Below are 12,079 nucleotides of genomic sequence, written 5' to 3'. Positions count from 1 at the left end.
GTCCAATATGCTAATCTGTTATTTGACTCAATACTGCCATTTTCATATCATTTTATGTTACATGATTATTTATGGGGTTTTTTATTATTATTTAATTATATGAACTCCTCATCCTCTTTACCATCAGTTGTGATACATTTTGCTTAAGTTTCTATTATTCTTATTTGACTCGGAAGCATTTTTTCTAAAGGAAAAGCATCTTACATTACCCAAGCTACTATATATTCAGCTACATTCTAAAAAATAAACATAGAATACCATTTCAAAATCAAAATTAAGTGGTCATTTATAGGTATAATATACTTTATGAATACATTTACCATTAGATCAATCAAATTATTTACAATTATTGTATTATATAATGGGCGTACATATTCATAATACACACCAAAGTGCAATGTTTTTGTGTCTTCATAACTATAACCAATGTATTTTATTGTACTTTTATGTACATTTTCTCATCCTCAGTTATCGCCTTGCTTGATTAATTTCCATTAATTGTATTACAATTCAAATATTAGCTTAATGTTCTGATGTGTGTGGTATAGTCAGATGCCCCAGTTAACTAACAGTCGATTTATTTTATTCTACAATGAAAGTTAGAATTCATTCTTTTAATTATGTATTATGCATAAGTGACTACGTTAACATTACTTTCCAGCGTTCAACTAAAATGATTAAACCAAGATTTAATAAAATGCAATTGTCTGGACCATATCATGATTTTTAATGATTTAATATTATAAATTATAAAACATTTCCAAAAATTAAACTTAAACATTAATTAAAATCTATCAAACTTTGCAGATGAATTAACCATTTTTAAAGGCTTTCAGAAATAAAGTTTAGGAAATATAGAATTGCAATGCATTTAGTTATAATTCAAATAGTTGTAACTGGTATTACTGCATGGTGTTAGTATTTGAAGCTTTCAAACAATCAGTAGTGAGAGGAGGCGATACTCACCTCATAATATTTTAAAACTGTGGCCAATGTGCTCAAAATTGGTGGAAGGAGTATCTTGTTTTTGTCTGTTATTTTTGCATATTTTTATTCAAAGTAAACTATTCTGTCATCACTTTATATTTTCAGAACAAACACAAGCAATGCTGAATGGCAAAAGTAACAAGTCACCAATTTGTCCTAATTACAATGGATGATAAAACTGTATTTATCCGACATGCATCTCCAAAAAATTAAAATTTTTCCAAAACTATTTAAGTGTGATGTACAGTATAACCAACTATTTTGGTACAAAAAACCCCTCAAAATTATCAGTTTGTAAAGATAAGGTAAAGTTGGACACATAAATCATTTTCTGATTACAGTATTCATAAAATCACTTTAAATGTTAAACTGTTAATTATGTCTCTGATGACATTACATAGAACAGCATAAAGTGATTCCAGATTGTTTTTTATATATATATATATATATATATATATATATATATGTGGTGAATCAAGACCCTTTAAAAGTAGAATGGACAACAATTTATAAGGCAATATTGTGAGTCAGTGCAAACCTGCTAAGCTGAAACAAACATCAATTTACAGACAGAGCCATTTTAATTTTGGTCTCATCAGGGCTGAGCTGTCTGGTCTAATCAGCAATGAATACAGATGAAACTCAGAAAATTAGAATATCGTGCAAAATTTCATTTATTTCCGTAAAAGGTGAAACTAATATATTATATAGAATCGTTACATGCAAAGTGAATATTTCAAGCCTTTATTTGTTATAATTTTGATTATTGTGGTTTACAGCTTAAGAAATACAAATTCCAAAATCTCAGAAATTTTTAATATTACATAAAATCAATAAGAAAAGGATTTTAAACACAGAAATGCCAGCCCTCTGAAAAGTCTAATCATAATTCACCTGTAACAATAGGAAGATTTTAAAATTAAGGCCCAGATTTATTGAGCCTTGGAGAGTGATAAATTGCATGATGATAAAGTTCCAACCAACCAGCTCCTATCTGTTGTGTTACAGGCTGTGTTTGAAAAATGATAGTTAGGAGCTCATTGGTTGCTACTTTATCACCGTGCAATTTATCACTCTCCAAGGCTTGATAAATCTGGGCTTCTAAGTTTTAAGCTAAAGGCTACAAGTCTGAGCTGGTCAATGTGATTTTCATGACATATTTTCCATATGCCATATTTTCATGACATTACTAATTCACTTGCAATTAATTTAGAAATGGCATGAAAGAGTGGGGAAAACCTGAATACCCCAAAAAGTGGTAAATAAGATAGCAGGACAGTTTAGAATGATGATAGTTACCCTAAGCAAAGTATTGGAGGCAATTAAATTGTACAAAATGGTGTAAAAGATGATTTTAGCAACTGTTAAAAATGATGAAATTATAGGTATATTAAATTGTCCCTATAGCAATATTTATGAGTGTATATACAAGTTTCAAAAACCTGCTTCCCATCAATACCATATAACTCATCATTTAACATATTTTATAGTTTTTTAAATAACATGGATAACAGTGGTTGGCCAGAGCTCTCAGATACCTGTGTATGACCCTTAGCAGATTCAACAAAAAAACCTTTCAATACAGTACAATTTTCTGGTATGAAGCCTCTGGGATTCTGGAATAAGTATAGACAATAAATGTGCATTACACTAATATTGTGATGCCAACTATTCTTAATACTAATATTGGAATGAAATATTACAATTTATGATCAAAATAGTCTCTGTGTTATCCCAAAATGGACCTTGATCCTGCATGTGCATTGTCAAAGTTGAAAATATTACATACACACCACATGCAAACACCAAACAGAGTGGCCTCTGTGCATGTGTGTAATCACCGTGCGTATGCATACCCACACGCTACGTACACTGGTTCATGAGCCTTGCATATTGGCACATGGAATGAGTATATATGCGATAGTACACGCATTCGCACAGAAAAGCCACAAAGACAATATTCAATATTCTATTTCTATAGTGCATAATTTACACATAGTCTCCATACACATTGACAGCAACTTACATACACTTAAAATGTAGAACAATAGAGTTATTCAGCTTTACAGGATGTGAGGGGACAGAGCAAGGTTAGGACTTAGTGTTTGGTATCCAGCTGTGCAGTATTTTGTGATCTACATTCCGGTTGCTATTTGCAGTTGATCGCATGTTTCTGCGTGTAGATATATGCAGAGATATAATATTAGCAAACTGTTATGATACTGTACTCAGGCTATTCGGCGGGAACCCAGTGGCGAACACTTGCAAGCACACCTGGACCAAGCATCGCCCATTCATTAAATCCAACCTATGACCCCTCCTGTACTGTAAATGACTTGCCCCATGACCTATGGAAGAAGAGCTTACATTTCCCATTGTACTGTATTTGGACCCATTGTATAAATGTGAGGCTTCCTGAACAGGCTCAGTCTATTCTCTGAAGGTCATCTTGCTAAGACAGACTGAGTCCTGGGACAAGGAGTGCTCGCGAACAAACGTATGTATTATTGGCTGTAGCTCTTCTCTGTAATATTGTTGTATCTTTTATCTGTATCTTTTGAGTAAATACTGTTGATGCGTTGGACCACAACATTACATTTAACTACTGGTGTCACATTCCATTCTTGTTTGGGGATAAGGTGTATTCAGCCACATGTGTCGCTGCATTGTGCGCATAGCATGTCAGCGTATATATGCAACGTGCATACATATCTTAGCAGTTATTTGCTTATGTTTGATGGCCACAGAGGCCTGAACCACAGTGTGATAAGGTATTGCTTTTCCTTGTATAATAATCAAACTTTACAGCATATACGATTAACCTGAGATAAAAATGCACAGTCTATGACATTGTGAATTGTAGGTAAGGTATTCTTATAATAATCAGCCATTCCTTTACTAGGGTAAATTCCACACAAAAAAGATTTCTTAGTCCAAATAAAAGGAAATGTTGCTTATGTATACACAGTAACTTATGTAGCTCCAAGTCCTTAGCAGATGAATGGATATTCTGGTTTCTTCAAATTCCAACATATACATTTCCCACAGTGTCACACAGCACCTCCAAATAAAATCATAAAGGAGAACTCCCATAGTGTTAATAACATAAAATGTATTAAGACATCAAGTAATAAATGATAAACATTAAATCACAGGTAAAAAAATGGCAGCATACCAAAGAAAACTTTCAGTAAGAAAACTTTACTTTTCATAAGAACAATGCAGGATGTAAAGAGAAAAAATTGTATTTATTAAGGAAGTATTTTCTTTATTTTGAATAATAATTTTTTTGTTAGATGGACAGTATTATTAACAAAAAAATGGATCTTCAATGGGCAGTATATCTGTATCTGCCTACACAAACCTTTTCATTGGGTGATGGGAGGATCTTTGTGTGCTAAATGAAAATCCTTTTATTCATTGTATACCTGAATGTGAATTCATTCTGTAGATATATTTTAATGTGGGGTCATACCAACGAATGTCTTAATAACGTTTGTTTTAGCATTAATAATATTAATGACAGTAAGCTTTTTATCCTTAACCAAACACTGCCAAAAAGTTAATTTCTTGGATCTAACTATTCATAAAGAGGGAAAAAATCTGGGTATACAAAATTCTCAAAATCACCTTACAGCAATTTGTACTGTATATTACTGTAGTATGTACAGCCATTATCACCGCATGTGGCTTAAGAATATCCCCAAGATGCAGTTACATTGTAACTGTACTAATGTGGGGATGTTCCATAAGTTAGTCAAAGATCTAAAACAGACATTTTTCAGCAAAGGATATGTGTCTAATACTACAGTACAATATACATGTTTGTTATATACTATACATTGATTAATCATTAGTTGAGTGTGGAAATTATTTAAAAATATACATAAAATACTCTACCTAATGGAAATGTTATAGTTTTACAGATGGTTTTATTGCTGGAGGGGTTTATTACACTTTTAGATTAATTATTCACAATCAATATTAAGGCCCTATTTGTTCAAGGTGTGTAGCTCATGCAGTAAATCCACTTGCTTTCAACTCTATCTGCTGTTTGGGTATTATCCCCTACTCTCCAATTCTTGTGTACTTTTGCTATAGCCATAAATTTCAGGCCATCTGGGTTACAATTGTGTATTGTCCATAAGTGGTATGACATGCTATTTTTCTGAAATACTTTGATTATATAACTTATGTGCTTGCTCATCCTCACTCTCAGGTTTCTAATTGTGTGTCCAACATACTGCATCTGACATGGACAGTAATATACATCGATCACACTCTGACTATTTCAAGTAGGTACATCTTTCACCTTGCATTGTTCCTTTATCTTATTTGATGTTATTGTGATGGTAGGTGATGTACTGTACTTCTGAATCCCAGATGTCTGTAGTTCATGCAAAGTCAATAGTGATTAAAAAAATGTTTTCATGTCTTGTCCTTCCATAGTAGTTTGTGTTTCTTTGACCTGAAATTTTAAGTGTTTCCTGACTAGTTTCTTCCTAAGGTCTTGCACTTTACTGAATAACACACCTGGTTTATTTGGTAAGATGCTGGATAGTTTACTGTCCATGTGAAGTATGGGCCAGGGTTTGTTTAAAATATTTTGTACTTTGTGTGAAATCCCTGTGTAAATTGTGATACAGTATACTTTCTTCTCATCTTTGATTGTGGGTTTGTCTCTATAATTCAGTAATGTTTCCCTGGGTTTGTTTTTAGTCGTGATGAAAGCTTCCTCTACTAGAGCCATGTCATAATTTTACTCCTTGAATTGTTGTTTCAAATTTTTCCATGGTGTACATAATCATACGTATTTAAGCAGTTCCATCTTATCCATGTGAATTGACCTTATGGTATACTTGTTATCCAACTGGGATGGTGGTCGCTTCCTGCTTTGATGAAACTGCTCACATTAACCTTTTTATAATGTGTCTTAGTATTAATCTTGTGACTATGTATGAAAATGTCTACATCAAGAAATTCTATACTCTACACTCATTTAAACTATACCTATTTTGTAGTGAATTCAGCACTATGTAATTGTCAGCCATTGCTTTGGACAATTATATGCAGAATAACTGATGTGAACTGCTGGTTTTTACATTATTTGCTGTTATTTGTTTATTTGTACAAGTAAACCTAGTGCAAATTCAGTCATTACTTAGTCCTGTTAAGTTATCCCTTTATACAAATGCACATCTTGCAGAGGAGTGCACAGCATGGGACAACACAAGACCAACAAACACTATGGCAAATATCTGGGTAAGTAACATCCATCTTTCCACAAAATTTGTAATATTGGAGTTAATGGTAGAGGGTGTGAGAATCAAAATGTGAGAGATTTTGTGAGAGTTCTCCTGTTTTTTTTTAAAGTGGCAATCATTTGCATGGCAAAACCAGGTTGAGTTTGCCATTGAAATGATTGCCAACAAGGTAGGAGCCGCTGCTGGTTGGAACATGAAACAGGATACACCATGTCTACAGTCCAATATGCTAATCTGTTATTTGACTCAATACTGCCATTTTCATATCATTTTATGTTACATGATTATTTATGGGGTTTTTTATTATTATTTAATTATATGAACTCCTCATCCTCTTTACCATCAGTTGTAATACATTTTGCTTAAGTTTCTATTATTCTTATTTGACTCGGAAGCATTTTTTCTAAATGAAAAGCATCTTACATTACCCAAGCTACTATATATTCAGCTACATTCTAAAAAATAAACATAGAATACCATTTCAAAATCAAAATTAAGTGGTCATTTATAGGTATAATATACTTTATGAATACATTTACCATTAGATCAATCAAATTATTTACAATTATTGTATTATATAATGGGCGTACATATTCATAATACACACCAAAGTGCAATGTTTTTGTGTCTTCATAACTATAACCAATGTATTTTATTGTACTTTTATGTACATTTTCTCATCCTCAGTTATCGCCTTGCTTGATTAATTTCCATTAATTGTATTACAATTCAAATATTAGCTTAATGTTCTGATGTGTGTGGTATAGTCAGATGCCCCAGTTAACTAACAGTTGATTTATTTTATTCTACAATGAAAGTTAGAATTCATTCTTTTAATTATGTATTATGCATAAGTGACTACGTTAACATTACTTTCCAGCGTTCAACTAAAATGATTAAACCAAGATTTAATAAAATGCAATTGTCTGGACCATATCATGATTTTTAATGATTTAATATTATAAATTATAAAACATTTCCAAAAATTAAACTTAAACATTAATTAAAATCTATCAAACTTTGCAGATGAATTAACCATTTTTAAAGGCTTTCAGAAATAAAGTTTAGGAAATATAGAATTGCAATGCATTTAGTTATAATTCAAATAGTTGTAACTGGTATTACTGCATGGTGTTAGTATTTGAAGCTTTCAAACAATCAGTAGTGAGAGGAGGCGATACTCACCTCATAATATTTTAAAACTGTGGCCAATGTGCTCAAAATTGGTGGAAGGAGTATCTTGTTTTTGTCTGTTATTTTTGCATATTTTTATTCAAAGTAAACTATTCTGTCATCACTTTATATTTTCAGAACAAACACAAGCAATGCTGAATGGCAAAAGTAACAAGTCACCAATTTGTCCTAATTACAATGGATGATAAAACTGTATTTATCCGACATGCATCTCCAAAAAATTAAAATTTTTCCAAAACTATTTAAGTGTGATGTACAGTATAACCAACTATTTTGGTACAAAAAACCCCTCAAAATTATCAGTTTGTAAAGATAAGGTAAAGTTGGACACATAAATTATTTTCTGATTACAGTATTCATAAAATCACTTTAAATGTTAAACTGTTAATTATGTCTCTGATGACATTACATAGAACAGCATAAAGTGATTCCAGATTGTTTTTTTTTATATATATATATATATATATATGTGGTGAATCAAGACCCTTTAAAAGTAGAATGGACAACAATTTATAAGGCAATATTGTGAGTCAGTGCAAACCTGCTAAGCTGAAACAAACATCAATTTACAGACAGAGCCATTTTAATTTTGGTCTCATCAGGGCTGAGCTGTCTGGTCTAATCAGCAATGAATACAGATGAAACTCAGAAAATTAGAATATCGTGCAAAATTTCATTTATTTCCGTAAAAGGTGAAACTAATATATTATATAGAATCGTTACATGCAAAGTGAATATTTCAAGCCTTTATTTGTTATAATTTTGATTATTGTGGTTTACAGCTTAAGAAATACAAATTCCAAAATCTCAGAAATTTTTAATATTACATAAAATCAATAAGAAAAGGATTTTAAACACAGAAATGCCAGCCCTCTGAAAAGTATAATCATAATTCACCTGTAACAATAGGAAGATTTTAAAATTAAGGCCCAGATTTATTGAGCCTTGGAGAGTGATAAATTGCATGATGATAAAGTTCCAACCAACCAGCTCCTATCTGTTGTGTTACAGGCTGTGTTTGAAAAATGATAGTTAGGAGCTCATTGGTTGCTACTTTATCACCGTGCAATTTATCACTCTCCAAGGCTTGATAAATCTGGGCTTCTAAGTTTTAAGCTAAAGGCTACAAGTCTGAGCTGGTCAATGTGATTTTCATGACATATTTTCCATATGCCATATTTTTATGACATTACTAATTCACTTGCAATTAATTTAGAAATGGCATGAAAGAGTGGGGAAAACCTGAATACCCCAAAAAGTGGTAAATAAGATAGCAGGACAGTTTAGAATGATGATAGTTACCCTAAGCAAAGTATTGGAGGCAATTAAATTGTACAAAATGGTGTAAAAGATGATTTTAGCAACTGTTAAAAATGATGAAATTATAGGTATATTAAATTGTCCCTATAGCAATATTTATGAGTGTATATACAAGTTTCAAAAACCTGCTTCCCATCAATACCATATAACTCATCATTTAACATATTTTATAGTTTTTTAAATAACATGGATAACAGTGGTTGGCCAGAGCTCTCAGATACCTGTGTATGACCCTTAGCAGATTCAACAAAAAAACCTTTCAATACAGTACAATTTTCTGGTATGAAGCCTCTGGGATTCTGGAATAAGTATAGACAATAAATGTGCATTACACTAATATTGTGATGCCAACTATTCTTAATACTAATATTGGAATGAAATATTACAATTTATGATCAAAATAGTCTCTGTGTTATCCCAAAATGGACCTTGATCCTGCATGTGCATTGTCAAAGTTGAAAATATTACATACACACCACATGCAAACACCAAACAGAGTGGCCTCTGTGCATGTGTGTAATCACCGTGCGTATGCATACCCACACGCTACGTACACTGGTTCATGAGCCTTGCATATTGGCACATGGAATGAGTATATATGCGATAGTACACACATTCGCACAGAAAAGCCACAAAGACAATATTCAATATTCTATTTCTATAGTGCATAATTTACACATAGTCTCCATACACATTGACAGCAACTTACATACACTTAAAATGTAGAACAATAGAGTTATTCAGCTTTACAGGATGTGAGGGGACAGAGCAAGGTTAGGACTTAGTGTTTGGTATCCAGCTGTGCAGTATTTTGTGATCTACATTCCGGTTGCAATTTGCAGTTGATCGCATGTTTCTGCGTGTAGATATATGCAGAGATATAATATTAGCAAACTGTTATGATACTGTACTCAGGCTATTCGGCGGGAACCCAGTGGCGAACACTTGCAAGCACACCTGGACCAAGCATCGCCCATTCATTAAATCCAACCTATGACCCCTCCTGTACTGTAAATGACTTGCCCCATGACCTATGGAAGAAGAGCTTACATTTCCCATTGTACTGTATTTGGACCCATTGTATAAATGTGAGGCTTCCTGAACAGGCTCAGTCTATTCTCTGAAGGTCATCTTGCTAAGACAGACTGAGTCCTGGGACAAGGAGTGCTCGCGAACAAACGTATGTATTATTGGCTGTAGCTCTTCTCTGTAATATTGTTGTATCTTTTATCTGTATCTTTTGAGTAAATACTGTTGATGCGTTGGACCACAACATTACATTTAACTACTGGTGTCACATTCCATTCTTGTTTGGGGATAAGGTGTATTCAGCCACATGTGTCGCTGCATTGTGCGCATAGCATGTCAGCGTATATATGCAACGTGCATACATATCTTAGCAGTTATTTGCTTATGTTTGATGGCCACAGAGGCCTGAACCACAGTGTGATAAGGTATTGCTTTTCCTTGTATAATAATCAAACTTTACAGCATATACGATTAACCTGAGATAAAAATGCACAGTCTATGACATTGTGAATTGTAGGTAAGGTATTCTTATAATAATCAGCCATTCCTTTACTAGGGTAAATTCCACACAAAAAAGATTTCTTAGTCCAAATAAAAGGAAATGTTGCTTATGTATACACAGTAACTTATGTAGCTCCAAGTCCTTAGCAGATGAATGGATATTCTGGTTTCTTCAAATTCCAACATATACATTTCCCACAGTGTCACACAGCACCTCCAAATAAAATCATAAAGGAGAACTCCCATAGTGTTAATAACATAAAATGTATTAAGACATCAAGTAATAAATGATAAACATTAAATCACAGGTAAAAAAATGGCAGCATACCAAAGAAAACTTTCAGTAAGAAAACTTTACTTTTCATAAGAACAATGCAGGATGTAAAGAGAAAAAATTGTATTTATTAAGGAAGTATTTTCTTTATTTTGAATAATAATTTTTTTGTTAGATGGACAGTATTATTAACAAAAAAATGGATCTTCAATGGGCAGTATATCTGTATCTGCCTACACAAACCTTTTCATTGGGTGATGGGAGGATCTTTGTGTGCTAAATGAAAATCCTTTTATTCATTGTATACCTGAATGTGAATTCATTCTGTAGATATATTTTAATGTGGGGTCATACCAACGAATGTCTTAATAACGTTTGTTTTAGCATTAATAATATTAATGACAGTAAGCTTTTTATCCTTAACCAAACACTGCCAAAAAGTTAATTTCTTGGATCTAACTATTCATAAAGAGGGAAAAAATCTGGGTATACAAAATTCTCAAAATCACCTTACAGCAATTTGTACTGTATATTACTGTAGTATGTACAGCCATTATCACCGCATGTGGCTTAAGAATATCCCCAAGATGCAGTTACATTGTAACTGTACTAATGTGGGGATGTTCCATAAGTTAGTCAAAGATCTAAAACAGACATTTTTCAGCAAAGGATATGTGTCTAATACTACAGTACAATATACATGTTTGTTATATACTATACATTGATTAATCATTAGTTGAGTGTGGAAATTATTTAAAAATATACATAAAATACTCTACCTAATGGAAATGTTATAGTTTTACAGATGGTTTTATTGCTGGAGGGGTTTATTACACTTTTAGATTAATTATTCACAATCAATATTAAGGCCCTATTTGTTCAAGGTGTGTAGCTCATGCAGTAAATCCACTTGCTTTCAACTCTATCTGCTGTTTGGGTATTATCCCCTACTCTCCAATTCTTGTGTACTTTTGCTATAGCCATAAATTTCAGGCCATCTGGGTTACAATTGTGTATTGTCCATAAGTGGTATGACATGCTATTTTTCTGAAATACTTTGATTATATAACTTATGTGCTTGCTCATCCTCACTCTCAGGTTTCTAATTGTGTGTCCAACATACTGCATCTGACATGGACAGTAATATACATCGATCACACTCTGACTATTTCAAGTAGGTACATCTTTCACCTTGCATTGTTCCTTTATCTTATTTGATGTTATTGTGATGGTAGGTGATGTACTGTACTTCTGAATCCCAGATGTCTGTAGTTCATGCAAAGTCAATAGTGATTAAAAAAATGTTTTCATGTCTTGTCCTTCCATAGTAGTTTGTGTTTCTTTGACCTGAAATTTTAAGTGTTTCCTGACTAGTTTCTTCCTAAGGTCTTGCACTTTACTGAATAACACACCTGGTTTATTTGGTAAGATGCTGGATAGTTTACTGTCCATGTGAAGTATGGGCCAGGGTTTGTTTAAAATATTTTGTACTTTGTGTGAAATCCCTGTG

This window comes from Pseudophryne corroboree, chromosome 1, assembly GCF_028390025.1.
Source record: "Pseudophryne corroboree isolate aPseCor3 chromosome 1, aPseCor3.hap2, whole genome shotgun sequence".
Taxonomy (NCBI): domain Eukaryota; kingdom Metazoa; phylum Chordata; class Amphibia; order Anura; family Myobatrachidae; genus Pseudophryne; species Pseudophryne corroboree.
This window is presented reverse-complemented; position numbering follows the sequence as displayed.